Here is a 16,714-nt window from a genome sequence, read left to right as displayed (position 1 = left end):
GGATGTACAGCGTACATGTACCGAATGCTTGGTATAGCCAGTCAAATGAATATGCAAGAAGCAGCAAAGATAAGGTACATCATAGATGGAATAAGAGACAAAGAAATCAATAAAACAATATTGTACGGGGCTAAATCAATAAAAGAGCTAAAAGAAAATCTTATCATCTATGAGGAACAAAAATCCCGTATAGCAGAGTCAACTATGAGACCGGTGAGAGCTAAGGACAATGGAAGATCCAAGCAGTCGGAAGATGTAGCGAAGTGTAAAAGGTGTTATAATTGCGGTGGTGAAGAACACGTGTGTGCAGAGTGTCCGAACAAGTCGAGGGGACCTAAATGTTTCAAGTGTAGATAATACGGATACATTGCATCGAGGTGCGACAATCTGAGCGAGTCCATTAAAGAGGTTGGTAGTGTGTTTCGATTGTTACCGACGAAGCGTGGTAAAGACGTGAAGATCGGAAATTTCGAACTGAGCGCGCTGGTAGACACCGGTAGCGAGTTGACCTTGATGCGGTATAATCAGTATGTAAGAATCGGAGCGCCCAAATTAAGTCGAGACATTATTGAATTTCACAGTATCGGGTCTAAAAGAAATTTTACGCTCGGGAAATTTCCGACGGATATTATTATAGACGGTGAATTGTATCATATAACGATACACGTAGTTCCGAACACTGCGATGCAACACTCGTTGTTGATAGGTACAGACTTCCTGGATACCGTCGAGATAAACATGAAGATGGGAGATATCTCCATTAGTAGAATAAAAAACGAGAATTCCGATGGGTTTCCAGAGGTCCTTAAAGTATACATAGAGACGGGAGCGCGTGAGGTAGATCTATCTCGTGTCGAGAACGTGCAACACAAGCAGGCAGTTGTAGTTCCCACGAGTGCTTGTCTCAAGGACACCGTCGTAATGAACAAAATTTCGTTAGATGAATCGGTTGCGACAAACATAACCGCAATAGCGTCGGGTGGAAACGAGACGGACGGTTGCGATGAAGTTTTTGTAGGATGCACCGAGCATCGCGCGAATTGTAGAGTTGTACAAACAAATTCTGTCGCGAGTTCTAAGAAACGAACCAAAAGCGAGAATGAGGCGGCTGCAAGACAATTTGAGGTAGTGCGTAGACGAGCTATCAATCCGACCTCTTGTCGGCGAAGGGCGTTCAACTTATTACCAACTTACAAGGGCGTTATTTTGAAAATATAAATTCGATTTGAAATATATATTCGTTTGAAATATAAATTCTGATTTCCTGATATAATAATTAATAATAGCAAATATCTACAAACAACTATTCGCTGTTGTAACCTTCGACCCTGCTGCGGTTGAAAGAATCGCAACGGGTTACGGTATCTTCAGTAGCTGTAAACGCCTACCGGTTTTCGCAATCGCCCCCTCACAGTTAGCGGATAATAACCTGCTCGTCTTTGGGCACGATTTGCGAAGCCGCATTGGTTCCCGCAGAGGACACTGTTATAAATAACCATTTGTTTACATTTGATGCCAAAAGCAAGATAGAATTCTAAAGGTTTATTGATTACTTTGGATTGAATTAAGCTATTGTGACGTAATCTTATACGTCTTGTAGAGATAGCTTGCAAATTTCCTACTTTTCCATTCTTAACTATTGTTATTGCGAATGATATGTTATTATTCGCCAATTTCATTTCTTTGTGTCTGAGTGTTTCTCCATGGAAACTGGTCGGCAAGTGCTCTTTCGTCACATGGTTTGATAAAAATTTCATTCGATGCTATTCAGATTCAGATATGTTCAAGCTGCCTAAACTTTCCACACGACTAGAAGCGCCATAGATTTGCATTTTTGCAAAATTCTCTTTGCCAAGATCAATTACGGTCCTATCTATTATAGCCATTTGTAATCTGTGTACCGCTACTGTCCAGCTTAGCACAAGCGATGACATTCTTTATTCAACATCTCCGAAACGTTTCGTCAGTTGAAACATTGCTATTACTGGAGATATGGGAATGTAGCCGTCAGCATATTTGAATCTGCTTCCAATTCTCTCACTTTCAGCTGACCTCTTCGAAGTACTGACAAATAAATTTCTTTGCCATTCCCATTGCGTCGTTTATCGAACCAACGGAAATTGGTATGTTTCGTCGCAACATAACTCGTGATCCCTCGGCTAATGTTATTGCATGCAACAGTTATCCATGATTATTTACATCTGCATGAATAATATTTTCGGAAGTTTTTTTCTCGCATGTAGCTGCTTCCCGACTCTCGCCTACTCAATGAATAACGTACACACGACGTAATTTCGCTAATTCATCAATCATTTTTGTGTTATATTCGTCTACGAATCTTACTATCTGGAATATTCTTACTGCTATATATCACTCCTTCGCACTCATAGTATTTCAAACTCAGAAGTTGTTATTTCGCCAAACTGTAAATTATCTAATAGGTCGATAAACTCTGTATCATCCTTTTACCTCATATTAATGATGAGTTCGCAGAATGAAACTTGGTACTATAAATTAATCTTTACAGCACACCACTGTTTTTATACAATACAACAATGTTCTTTTGCTGGGAATAATTGCATGAAAGAGATGTCATCGAAGAGAAATACATTTCTGTCACCAAATATTTTTTTATATATCTTGAATTCTTGCAGTCTTAAATGAATTATTCGCAAATTCTCGTAAGATACCATTGAGATCTCATCAACAATCAACTATCTTTTATGACGTCACTTTCGTTCCTCCTGTTCAAACTTTTGTCCTGTCACGCGGTTATAGCAGTGCCTTTCTCAATAGGCAAGGGGAAACAGACAGATACAAAATTATCCCAAATATTTCAACGACAGTAACGTCAATCTTTATATATGTCGGAGATGTAGGGACATCGGGCCTTTCTTTAGGAAGATCCCCAATACTTGGGCTCGAGGTGACGTAACTGGTCGCCGAACGTAGCCACGGTCACGGGATGAACGAAATGTCTTACAGAGGAGGTACCGATGTTGAGGGACACGCTGTATAAGCAATCAAGTCTCGATCAGGAGCAATGCTGGTTTACGCGGGACTGCCTAGTTACGGCGCTTGGGAATTTGTTGATATTCCCGATCGATATGTATTTGACATATGTGACTGTATCTGTCTTTTATTTTGCAATCACCTTGGAGAGTTTACTGTCATCGTCTTGGCTGTCAGTCTGAAAGTAACCCAGCGTCTGAGTTAACGTGTCTGCGTGCTACAAAATGTATTCCATTGTACAAAGAGTTTACCCGTTGACCGTGGATTCGTTATTGAGCCCAGAAACATTGTCAATAGCTTTTGCTATACTTATTAATTATTTCACGCCTAAAATTTCTAACGATAACCCGACATATAAATCTAATTGGTCATTGTATATTCTTTAGTCGGCATAAATCGTCACAGGATACGATCTTCTGCGAATTATTCATTTTCGACGGAAATCTGTTCGCCGCGACGTGATGTCTGACGCACTATTAAGTTATAGAAATATCCTTCTCTGTCACTGTTCAAAGTATAATACTGCTGGCGCAGTATAGCTGGTTTACTCCTTATTCGCATACAGCACTGGATAGCCCACACAATTGTTTATTCATTAATAAGTATAAAGAAACGAAACAACAGTAATAAATAGATAGAAAGAAATTACCGCCTTATCAATAACAATGAAAACCATTTTACGTTCACCCTGTATTATTGGTTGCTACACTAAAAAATGTAGAATAAGATGAAAAATCTTTTCCAGAGAAATATTATCAATTTTGAAATGCATTGCAAAGTGACAAATAATTTTCTTTGTATTTATACAAATAAGGAATGTTACAAGGATTAAATAATTTCAACCATATTTATATTTTATTTATACGCACGTATGGCAATAGTTAGGATTACTCATTCACTTACTAAACAGCATATTATATATACCGCAACCTTTTCGAAGGTGGCGCAAAATTAAAGATACTACAATATATAGACATATCCTAAATACATATATAAAGATAACCTTTATTGTTAAGATGAGTACAAAGTGTAAGGAGAAGGGTTAAAACTTTACAAAGATGCCTGGATTTCAACTGAAGCGTTTAGCACACAATACGATGGAAAAACGGTCAGGGCATATTTAGGGATGCTTAACTGTTTCAGAGCTCGTGATGGTCTGAACTGTCTCTAAGTTTCCAAAGAGGCCAATTGAGAAAGTCGTAAAATAACCGTCTACAGCCATTCCTGACAATAGTGACGACCTTAATAATAGTCACGAATTTACGACTTCTCATTAGCATAAACGAAAGAAATACCAACTACAGAACGAATCCAAACAGAGCTTGTCAGTACGATGTAGTCAAATGAAATGCAAGATATTCCGACGGCAAAATCAAACCAAAACTGATGTAACAATAAATCTAAAATAATGCGATGCATACGTAGACACGGATTTCCGATAAATATTACAAAAATATATTCTTAACCTATGTATATCGCATGGGTATGCACACATATCGAAAATATCACCGGCGAATTTATCTTCATTTTCGAGGTAATCACGCAAATACAAAAGTAAAATGACAGAAGGTGTGCTTTATAAATAATCGAATTATTAATTGTTAATTATCCTCTGAAATGCAAAATTTCATCTGATCGACTCTTACTATTCCTGTAAAGGGCATACGTGTTAATTAAAACCCACCTATATCTGTAACAACATATCTATTTTTCTCTAAAATCTTTTTAATAACGTAGGGGCTTTCAAATTTCGGTACCAGTTCCTTATCTACTCCCGGTGCGACGTCCGAATCACGTATCCGATCATCACGTATCGTCGATTTTGATACCCTGTCGCATTTTTAGGTTTTCTGTCGTAGACGCGTTCATTTTCTTGCTCAGGCTTGTCACTTATTCCTGTCGCTTAATGAAGCCGAGCTGATTTATTTCAAACAACAATTGCGAAAGACTTTCTCCCGTTGACCTGCAAACTGTATTGTTCTAGGCGAATTCGACTGGACTCTAGACTCAAGACTGCCATTTCCCGGGTGTTTCCGACAATTTTGCCAGCATCGGTGTTCCATTTGCCTGTGGAGTACCGAATGTAACATGTTCGACCGCATTATTAGTTAGGAATTCTTTGAATGGCCCAGTCGAGAAAACAAAAGCCTCGATTGCTAATTACTCGTCTGGGTCTACTTTAAGTTCTAAAATATTTCGTCATGAAAACTCATATTGGTAATCACCAACCTTTTATGTCTTTGTCGACTGGCATGGGCATAACCGTTTGAAAAGGTACGTTACCTTTTCTCAACTACGCAAATATCCTTCGATTTTACCACTAGTCGGCGAAAACTTTGAGCATTTCAAACAATTGCCAAAATATTTCTGTCTTACTTTCTGTCAACCAATGTACTCTACTAATACTTTCGACGATTTTATTGAATCCTAAATGATATTATTTTCCAATTACAGCTCGTGCTAATCGCTGATGGAATCGAAGATCGAGCATCCTCCGATCGGCTCAATATCAATGGTCAGCGGCCATCGAGCGTGCGATCAGTTCGTTTTTATTGCCAGACACAGCTAAATTTCTAAACTAAACAAGTACCTTCAGCTCCCCAATGGTAAGTTTTATTATTATTATTATTATTATTTAATTTGTACTTAGCATTTGTCCGGCTGGAAATTTGGTAAATTTTTCTAACTTAATTGCTAAATAATATGTGGATGGCTACCCCCAGTGGGATACTATCTTCGAGTTTGACTATTTTGTTTCTTTAGCGAGGTCAGTGGGGTGTTTTCTCTTTAGTCTTCTATAAATGGTAAATGTGTTCAGATTTCTTCCACGCTATTTGTTTCTCAGGGTTCTGTGGGCATATATATATATATATACACATATACAGGGCGATACTCTACAGCTGTAGAAAAATTGAAAAATTTAAGCGATTCTTCAAGCTAAAATAAGATGCAAATCAAGAATAAAAAGATTGCGTTTTCAGCTTTGTTTTTTAGTTATTGTCAATTAAAACTTAGCCGAAATGTCTCTGTGTCCGAGCAAACCTCCTTAACTGAACAAAAGTAGGTCAGCCTAAACAGCGAGACGCACAGGGATCCTCAAATCGAACGACACATAGGCTTGCCTAGCACAAATCGTAGAAAAGAATATTATGACATTTGACGATGTAAACCATCTTGCGCGACGCTTTGTAAGAAAAATCGTAAATGAATGACAAATAATATTTAAAAGTAAAAGAAATCAAAACGTTTAAAAAACTAAAAACGGAAAGGCTCAAAAATATCTACAGTAGAATAACCTAAACCTCTACTAAATTAAACTTTATGTTTGTACTTTATGTTTGGCTGTTGAAATGATCCTGCCCTTCCAGAACTGTTTTACCCTCCTACCAAATTTCTAAAATCTAAACATGTTATATAACAAGATAGTAGTGGAGAGTCCATTCAGAAAGAAACTAATATTTAGTTGCGAATAACTAAAAAAACAGAGCCCGAAACGCAATTTTTTTTATCCTTGATTTTGGCTTTATTTTAGTTTCAGGAATCACCCCTTAAATATTTTTACACCTGTGGCCGAACATCCCGCATAATTCCATTAACGCGCACGCTATTAATACATTTACTGTAATTTGTATCAGTACAGATACAAGCTTTCTGTTATAATGTACTGTTATAAGGACTTTCTGTTACAATGTATTGCAATTTAATACAAATAAATATAAAGTTGACGAGATTTTAAATAATATAAATATAAACGAGTTGAAGTTTCATAGCATGGCACTCGAGCATTGCCATACCAAATGCAGGTTGCTGCAGTATACTTATTATACTGTAATATGTAAATAGAGTAATCTTAACCATTGTTATCAACGGGGATCAAGCGAACTTAAAATACCGTGCACAACCAACATACTCGAGGCTGTAAGAAATATCTGTCGTAATTCAATCAAAAATGAATATTATCTATGTATTGAGTTTGAGTTAGCTTCTCGAATCACTACGTGAAATAATAAAAAATATTATTTTCATAGAATAATGTCATCTAATTAATCATTCGCCTACTATTCTAATAATTGATTCGTTATTATTTCATGCAACCCAACCCTCTGGCAACGGCATTGAAAAATCTAAACCAAATCGGAAATATAGATCATATTCACTTTTAATTTAGCTGTAAATTATAATCATAGAGATATAAGGATAGAGTGCGAGAGCGAGCTGAGAAAGCGAAAGCGAAAGCGAAAGAGAACGCTGCATAAAGGCCTCTTGTGTCCTTGTCTAATAACGCATGGTCATTCGTATAGCAAACATATAAGTGTATAGCCAACACAAACATTGTCAGTGTCATGCCTGATTAGACAAGGACAGAAGACACTTTTATGCAGCGTTCTTTCTACTCCTATGTCGCATCCACTTACACGATAATTTAAGACTATATGACTCGCGTACTCTAACTCTTTGTATATCTATCGTTATAATAGACATTTATTGCAGTCTCACAGTTGTTCGAAATTTTGAATTTTAGAACATGTCTAAGAATCATCGAAATGGAAAGGTAGGTAGCATTTCTGCACTTCCATCAAAATTACTATTAACAAATTGAACACTTTAAACACTCCATCCATTAAATAAACCTCTATTATATAATTGTGATAGTATGAAACTTCCTTTCTGCTGTGACGTCCATATCTCATAAAAAGATTATTTGAAAGTTAGTGGTTTTCACGTTCGTGTTCTATGTACATATGTAGCGCTTAAAGTTCTAAAACAGACAATTTAAATATCCGTGAAGGTCACCTTTTATAAACATTGTAAGTTATAATTTAATTTTATACATATAAGAAATCATTCATATTCTAATATTGAAATATACATCTATACAGATATTGCATACATATGTATGTATGTTAGGTTAGAAAAATTTACCAAATATCCAGCTGGACAAATTGTAAAGTACAAATTAAATAAAAAAAAAAGAGAAAAAAAGAAAAAAAAGAAAGAAAAGATATGTATCTATATATATATATATATATATATATTTATATGTACAGCAAATTTCCAATTATTTGAATTTTTTACTGTATATTCCAAAAACAATATGTAAAACGATTTTAATTAATATTATCATTTGTCATTTTACATCTACCTATTTACAAAATTACTGTGGACTTGTCTAAAACCACCAGAAATGAATAACATAGAAACTTAGGACTTTACCGTGTCGCTGCTATTATTGCAAAAAGCCTACGACCACAAAGTATTAGTAGTAGTAGTTGGTAATATTAGTATTGCTAACTACTATTACTAGTAATAAATATTAGTAATAGTAATTATGAAAACAGTCAGTCATATACATTTTGAAAATATTTAGATTTTTTTCTTTGGTTATACTAAAATAAATTCTCTCTTATTTAAGCAAACGACTCAAAAAATATTTGTTTAGGTATACAATATAATGTATATCTCCTATATGATTATAAAATGGTACATGTAACTTAGAAGAAACCATGTTTAGAACCTCGTATGACTGGTTACTACTTAGAGACTTATTAATATGTGTAAATATTTATAGTATATTTAAGAGATTTATGGCCTAAAAAAAAATGATAAGCCTCATTAAATAGACATAGCGACAAATGATTTCTATCAGACTGTTTTAACATTATTAAGCGAACTATTAAGAATGATATTATTTTACAATTTTCATGTATAATAAAGATTTAGAGGTCGTCTTCAAATACTTTAACAAATTACTGAGTATCCTAAATCTAACTTACAAAAGGATATTATAAAAGATGTATACCAACTTTGTCTATCTGAAATATCTCTTATTACTTTAAATAACAGAAAACAGTAAGTTATAAAATATATTTAGATTCTAAAACAGATCTAATATGATGACGATGTATTTTCTTTTATATATATATATATATATATATATGGTGATATCATATACAAAAGATCTTCAGAGACCTTTCAAGACCTTTTAAGACCTTCATGTCAGTTTCATTTTTTAGTGAAGTGTCTTATATTCCAATTTCATAAAATGTTGAATAATGAACATAAAAGTACTTCATTAGATTAATTGTAAAATTCAGTGTTACTAAAATTCCTTCTATCTTTCTTTACAGAATGATTAATTTTATTAGTATTTTTTAGATGTGTATGTGTGCATATATTGTTTATCGTAATGAGGCTTGTAATTTAGTACAACATTTGCTTAGATAAGTACACGTTTAATATTTTAGATACAAGCAAACAGTAAATAGTGACTATTACAAACAGCAGTGTTAGATTGTTGGCGTTATTCTTACAAGAATATTGATATTGAGACATTGTGAAAGTCTAAACCACACATATTTTTCATACCAGAAACACAATTTTTTGGCCCGCTCGAACCTTACAATTGTTATTTTTGGATGTTTTGTTGGGTAGTATATCAGTAACACTGCAAAATATAATAGAAATATTTCACAATGCAAGTAATAAATTCGACAAACTCAAATGTATAAGGAATTATTTTCAATATAATCCCTATTCTATTGAAGTCAGACATAAAAGTTATATGCCTTGACAACACAAATTCTACAGAGCGTTTTACCTTTTCGCCTACAAAGAAACTATTACAACAAAGTATGTCTTCCTCCTAATTTTTTGTAAATAATTCTTATTCTTCTCTTATTATTTGAAACAATAAAAATGAAGTGAACAGAGTTGGAGGAATACCTTGTATACTACTTGCATCAGCTACAATATCTACATAAATTTTAAAACATTTATCCTATTTAATATTTTTTAAATTTAAGTGACACAATCTTAAACTTAATAATTGTCAATTGTATGAATTTAAAAGTTGTGTTCATGTGTTACAAAGTCTAAAAAACACAAAGAGTAACATGCAGTTTTGTAACAAAATTTTACTTGAAATTTTTTACGCAAACATTCTATGAAGATAAAAAGAACAGTACATATTTTCCTAAGACCTCTGTTATATGATTTTTTGCTGTCATATCCCAATTGGTTATAAGTTTCAAACATAATAATGATGAATGCATATAATTCTGTTCATATTCAATTGTCAGTAGTCGTTGAAATCCATGATTGTTTTCCAGATTGGGGTTAGGTTATATAAACTTTTATATGAATAATCTAATATAAAAAAAGAATATTTATATGTATCTAATGTTGATATTGACAAGATTTTATGTAATTATTCTATTATACGTATACAATTAGCGATATTTAATTTTATTACTAAATGTATACACATATTCGTATTTACGAGTTATATTTCTTTAAATATTTATACGCAATTATTCTTCAACCTATTTGTTATTAGAAGTAAAAATACTACTCTTATTTATGTAAAAATATCTCTAGAATCTTCAGGCGACTCTTATCTTTTTAAATGGGACTAAATGTAACATTTAAACATGACAAATTATGTATGAATTTTTTTCTAAAGCTCAAAAATTGCCTTTATTATAACGTATAGTCTAACCTATATTCTAATATTCTACATTTCTGATATTTTATTGTATTCTAATATTCTAACGTATTCTAATATTTTATAACTCTGGTATTTTCATATATTCTAATATTCTATAATTCTGGTATTTTAATATATTCTAATATTTATATAAAAGCATTGTTCTTTATTACTTAACGTACATAATATACGTCACCGTGATTCTTCAGGACTAACGTTACTCTATTAAACCAGTTGCACTACCAGCCAAATCTGCATTAACGGATTCTGCTATTAGCTTTTGTGAACAGAAAGGCTGCAGATTTGATATGGGATCAGTTTTATTCGGTTATGTTAGCGGACTGTCAATAGAAATATAAGAAAACCTCGTGCAGCGGATCTTCGCAGAAATCAAACAGATTCTGTTCATTAATCTAATCTATCTATTTGTAATAAAATACTGGGAAAAATAATAAAAGATATACCGAAGAAAATAGTAAAAGTAAAATTAAAAATATGGTCACAGTTATAATAATAGTTCGCCCGAGTTTAGTTCTGAATTGTCTAAATGTCTAAATATTGGCAAATTTTCTTCGCATTCTTCATTATCAGCAGACTGGTCTTCTTCGTCCATTGCTTGTTCTGGATTTATGTTACATGTTGATGGTTAATGGTTCTGATTGGATGTATGGGGTACGTAATAATGACGGTACTTTTGATTTACTTAAATTCTTTAGTTATTGCTTATGAACTCTGTTTTTAAGGCTAATGCATGAGATATATGGATCTGATGTTTCCGTAGCTCTATTAAATATATGTATGCTGTAAATTGTTCTTACAACTATTTTTGCAAGCGTGAAAATTGTCTATCATATTTGTAAAATTTGTTTTTAGATTCCGCTGCGTCTTCTGCTAAGTGGCCTTGAGATTAAAATGCATTGTTGAAAATCTGCTTGCTACGTATTAAAATTTTGTGTATGGTTTGTGGCATTGGATACCACGAGGATGCCTTTTTAAATAATTTTGCATTGTGAAAACAATGTGATTTAAATTTCTTTAAATCTATAGCAAATTGGCAAGATATTGTTATTACAATCGTTCGTAAATTCTAGGGTAGGTTGATGTTTACACCTGTTGTGTTTGCCAATATTTGTGTTTGTTGAAATGCTCGACGAGCTGCGTTCTCGTCATTTGAATTCTCGCTACCTGCAGGTTTAGGAATAACTGTTATATTTATTTTTTTTTCAATGAAGAAGCTATTTTTTGTCGTCTTTTTGTTTTATTTACCATTTTTCAGTTCTCATTCTGCGAGATATATGAATGATGCATTCCAGAAATCGAATCCACGCATGAAGGGGACTGAAGTCACGTTGTAAATTTCCATTTTTTTTTTTTTTTTTTATTTAATTTGTACTTTACAATTTGTCCAGCTGGACATTCGGTCAATTTTTCTATCTTTATTGCTAACTAACATGTGAATGGCCAGCCCTAACGGAATACCATCTTCTAGTTTGTCTATTTTATTTCTTTAGTGAGATCAGGGGGGTGTTTTCTCTTTAGTCTTCTTTTTATGAGATTTCTGCTCGTTTCAGCTGATTTGTATGTGTTGTCATTCTTTTCTTATAATTTTTTGCGTATCTGCCGATTTTTTCTTTGATCGTTGGTATTTTTAGGTCTCTCCGTAAATCCTTGATTCTGACATACCATGGGGCCGTTGACTATTGCTCTGAGTATCTTCGATTGTAGCGACTCGAGTTTATTTATGTGACTCATTGCTGCTGTCTCCCATAGTGGTATTCCGTACGTTCAAATTAGTTTTATTATCGTTTTGTAAATTTTTAGTCTATTTTCCATGCTGAGCTTAGACTTTCGACTAGTTATCCAGTACATCTGTCTTTCTTTTATTCATATTTTGTCTATAATTGATTTAGTATGCTACTTCCATGTAAGTTGTGTGTCTAACTGGAGTCCTAGATATTTAACTTCTTGCTTTGTTTGTCTTATGTGCGTGCCATCCAATTGGATATTTGGTGGTTTCTGTTTTCGTAGTGTAAATGTAATATGGTTGCATTTATTGGGGCTTTCTTCTGTTTGTTTATCTTACAGTCATTTTGAATTACTTTTGCCGTTGTATGTTACTCGCGGGTTCTTCATTATCGAGATATTTGCAAAAAACAGTCGATACCACTACAGTCAATTCAGCCCATATGTGTGTATTTGTGAAGCTCACTAGCATAGCCGCTTGACGATCTGTTTACATCCATCAGTCATTGATCTGTTTACCTTGGTGTTAAATTTTACAAAACTAAATAATCGTTTACAACTGCATATGTGAGACTGCAAGAGATTTTTCTAAAAACCTATTTCGACGACAATTTTGACAGTCGAACAATTAAATTCCTTGATATTATGGTTGAGATGTTTGCAATTTTTAATAATAGCAATACGATGTAAAAGGCTAATATGAATTGTAATTATATTATTATTTATTATCCAAAATCATAGTCAGCCGTTTTACGGTGTGACAGTTGGATTTAAAGATTAAGTCAAACTTAACGCAGGTCATTAATGATAATTTTTTTCACTATGCAGTTGTACACAGGACTGCAATATGCAGGATATATAATAGGTATACTCATTGAAATACTCAAGCTGGCCTAGCCTTTGTTTATAGTTAATATATATTACCTGATACCATGACATAAACAAAATGTAAGATATGTAATGTGTGTTTTTTTTTTGCGTGAGGAGGGGAAAATGCTGTTACGCATGCCCAGTGACCCGCATCACTGGGTTATGTGGGACTCGGGCGGATGTTGTTGCCATACCCACTAAAAACCCCTCCTCCTTCTTCCTCTGCTTTGAGGACAGACAACCCCGGTAAAATAATAATAAATAATAAAGCTCAGAAGTAGTTGTCTATAATTTAATCCGATTATGTTTGCTCGAGATTTATGACAGTAGGCTTGAGCTCGAAGTGACACAACTGGTTACTAAACGTAGCCACGGTCACGGGATGGACGTTTTTACCTAACAGAGGTATGGAGTTGCTGTATAGCTCTCCTTAAAAATATAGTTGTAGCGGCACACGTGCTCGAGGACAAATCAAGCCACGAGTAGTTTTGCCTCGGAGTATCATTATCGTAGGACACACACATATTGCATTAATAATCAAACTCCGAGCAGAAACAATGTCGCTGTTACGTGGAACCGTCTAACAAAGGCGATTGGAATTTTATCGGTACCCCCTCGACCAATATAATGTAAACGAACGCGGTCGTAAGGAGAGAAGAGTTTCATCAGTCTCAATTATGTGCGTTGGTCCAACATCAGCGAGTTACACACGTCCTAGCGAATATTTTTGTATCTTTTATTGTTGAAGATATACTCTCTACGCTTCAACAAGAGTTAGTTAGAGTTCTACTTGTACTGTGGACAAGTAAGTTGAGTTACACTTGAATTGTGGACAAGTAAGTTGGAGTTCGACTTAGACTTTGGAAGAAAGCGCATTTGCCATCCCGTTGATCATTGTCATTAGCATCTCGAGTATCTAATCACCATGGTTACTTGTTAAATTCTGTAATAATCATATTTGTACCAGTAAATATCATCTCTATTGTATAACAACAATGACTAATCCAAATGAAGATTCGTTACACGCCCCTAACCCCGATGAGAGCTCGACATATATATACATTAATAAGAAATACCAATTGAAAACATGTACTGATTTTCTCAATCAATTCTAGTATATAAGAGAATAACAATGTTACTATTTATAACTTTAAATTAATTTATAATTGTTTACCATTATATTATTTAGTAAATAATTAGCTTCTTTTAAAATTACATTATTACAGATGTCCATTCATTGGGGTATAGCAGGTGCTGAAAAAATATCACATGGTTTTGTAACATGCTTACGAACATTACCAGAATCCGAACATGTAGTTCTTGCAGTAGCGGCACGTGAACTATCAAGGGCACAGAACTTTTCTAGCTTACATAAAATTAAAAAGGCGTTATTACAATTATGTAGAGCTAGCTCTACAATTATGTAGAGCTAGCGAAAGACAAGAATATTGGTATGTTTCGTGTTTTTTTAAGCTGAATTAATATAGAAATAATCTTTTTATAAACGTTTTTGAACGTCATTGAATCTAACAAATCCGCCTTACTCTCCTTGCCTCTGGAAACGCAAGAGCACGCAAGAGCAAGAGAACGCACGTTCAGTTCCTCGCTTGAGTGCGACCCATACCATGGTTCCTTTGGGACCTCTTATCCTCATAATGAGTGGAATACGTTACAATAAAAAACAAATTTGGCCTTGAAAATCATGCTCCAGATCAATTTTGCACATTTTATTACAAATCTCCACCGATCCAGATGTTTAGAATCACGCTACGGTGGTTTTTACACATACTTTTCATACACCCTGTACATTGTACACTGTACATACTCGCCACTCGGCAAGGAAATCATACACGCAATTCATTTACCACACGTTTTTTCATCACTTCGACACTCTCTAACTTCGCATGCGCAATTACTCTACAGATACGCATCTCCGAAATACCGAAAGCTAAATACGATAGCCAGTTTTTGTGAAATAACACAAAATTGTTGTAATCTATTGTTTTGTATTTTTTTACATTTACAGATGTCGTATATATTGGAACGTTACATCCTCAACACTTTGACATTGCAAAATTAATGTTAAATCATGGGAAACATGTTTTATGTGAAAAACCTTTAACTATGAATTTGAAGCAAACAACAGAGTTGATAAATTTAGCAAAGCAGAAGAAGTTGTTCTTAATGGAAGGTATTTGGAGTAGTAGTTGTTTTCCTATATATGAAACTCTTAAAAAAGAAATTGTCATAGAGTGTTATCAGCGTTGTCATAGACTGTTGTCACCATATTTTAAAAAGAATCGTTGTAACGAAGTTAGTGAGTAACGAACAGTGATTGCGCAAACATAGATTGCCGGAGCATCAAACGATATTGTAACAATCATAACGTTACCAAATCTACTAGCACTATACCATTTTCCTACATATATATATATATATGCTTAAGATACAATAAGTTACATATATATAAAATATGTATGTATGTATATTTCAATACTCCTATAAGATATACAGGGTATATTGTTTAATACCAACCACCATTTCTCGAGTGTTTCCAATAATATTGTAACGTCGCGTGAAAAGGTCCGCGCGACGTCCTTCATTGTCTGACCGTCAAGGCCCAAGCACCGTTAGAGAAACACTCAATAAACCTAAGGCCCCACCATAAACCGAGTCTTATTAGTTGGCAGGAAGCTTTAACCGTACAAGTATTTTCAGTTTATTACTGGTACTTAAAAGGTCCTTAGGTCTATTGTACATTCTTCCAAATTACGAAGAAAGGAAGTAGTTACCTAAAGGGAAAAACGAAAAAATTGCCTAATGGAAAAGCTGGTAACATAACCGAATAAAACTGATCCCATATCAAATCTGCAGCCTTTCTGTTCACAAAAGCTAATAGCAGAATCCGTTAATGCAGATTTGGCTGGTAGTGCAACTGGTTTAATAGAGTAACGTTAGTCCTGAAGAATCACGGTGACGTATATTATGTACGTTAAGTAATAAAGAACAATGCTTTTATATAAATATTAGAATATATTAAAATACCAGAATTATAGAATATTAGAATATATGAAAATACCAGAGTTATAAAATATTAGAATACGTTAGAATATTAGAATACAATAAAATATCAGAAATGTAGAATATTAGAATATAGGTTAGACTATACGTTATAATAAAGGCAATTTTTGAGCTTTAGAAAAAAATTCATACATAATTTGTCATGTTTAAATGTTACATTTAGTCCCATTTAAAAAGATAAGAGTCGCCTGAAGATTCTAGAGATATTTTTACATAAATAAGAGTAGTATTTTTACTTCTAATAACAAATAGGTTGAAGAATAATTGCGTATAAATATTTAAAGAAATATAACTCGTAAATACGAATATGTGTATACATTTAGTAATAAAATTAAATATCGCTAATTGTATACGTATAATAGAATAATTACATAAAATCTTGTCAATATCAACATTAGATACATATAAATATTCTTTTTTTATATTAGATTATTCATATAAAAGTTTATATAACCTAACCCCAATCTGGAAAACAATCATGGATTTCAACGACTACTGACAATTGAATATGAACAGAATTAT

At 33.6% G+C, this 16,714-nt stretch overlaps 1 long non-coding RNA gene across 1 annotated transcript; it reads left to right on the top strand.

Annotated features, from left to right (window-relative positions):
* Nucleotides 1-7,301: 7,301 nt before the first annotated feature.
* On the top strand, nt 7,302-15,979 carry LOC125386779. The gene is made up of 3 exons (XR_007227170.1): nt 7,302-7,820; nt 14,338-14,562; nt 15,138-15,979. It is a non-coding gene; the product is annotated as an uncharacterized LOC125386779 (long non-coding RNA).
* Nucleotides 15,980-16,714: the final 735 nt, after the last annotated feature.

The sequence above is a fragment of the Bombus terrestris genome, chromosome 17, assembly GCF_910591885.1.
Source record: "Bombus terrestris chromosome 17, iyBomTerr1.2, whole genome shotgun sequence".
In the NCBI taxonomy this organism is placed as follows: domain Eukaryota; kingdom Metazoa; phylum Arthropoda; class Insecta; order Hymenoptera; family Apidae; genus Bombus; species Bombus terrestris.
The sequence above is the reverse complement of the archived record's forward strand: the minus strand, read 5'-3'. Positions and strand labels throughout refer to the sequence as shown.